Source organism: Eurypyga helias, unplaced genomic scaffold (assembly GCF_000690775.1).
Source record: "Eurypyga helias isolate BGI_N326 unplaced genomic scaffold, ASM69077v1 scaffold35423, whole genome shotgun sequence".
Lineage (NCBI taxonomy): Eukaryota > Metazoa > Chordata > Aves > Eurypygiformes > Eurypygidae > Eurypyga > Eurypyga helias.
In genome coordinates this window covers 1-664 of record NW_010243862.1, presented here as the reverse complement: position 1 = coordinate 664, position 664 = coordinate 1, and positions in this window count along the sequence as shown.

Sequence of the window (664 nt, the reverse complement as noted above, 5' to 3'; positions counted from 1 at the left end):
AGTTTAATTCTTCTATGAAGCCTCCCACCCCCAAATCACTCGTGTGTGCCCACTCTGCAAGGCTTCTGTTAGCAACAACAGGGTATCAGCGACTTCGGTGTACTTGGGACACCACCCTTCCACATGCCTCTTGTTTCATAGAATCACAGGAAGGTTTGGGTTGGAAGGGACCTTAAAGACCACCCAGTTCCAACCCCCCTGCCATGGGCAGGGACACCTTCCACTAGACCAGGTTGCTCCAAGCCTCATCCAGCCTGGCCTTGGACACTTCCAGGGATGGGGCATTCACAGCTCCTCTGGGCAACCTGTCCCAGTGCCTCACCACCCTCTCCGGGAAGAACTTCTTCCTGATATCTAATCTAAACCTCCCCACTTTCCATTTAACCCCGTGATCCCTTGTCCTGTCACTACAGGCCCTTGTAAAAAGTCCCCCCCAGCTTCCTTGTAGGCCCCAGCATTCTCCATCACATCCCATCACGGCCAGCATTCTCCATCACAAGCAGACCCGACACCTGAAGGTGCTCACTCACGGGGTAGCAAACCGCCCCACGCCAAGCCTGACGAGCACGGTAGCTGCGCTTGGGTGCAAAGCTGGAATCGGAGGCCGGAGCGAGGACAGCGAGCCTTCGCCCCTGCCAGGACGAAGTACATCACCCCACAGCAC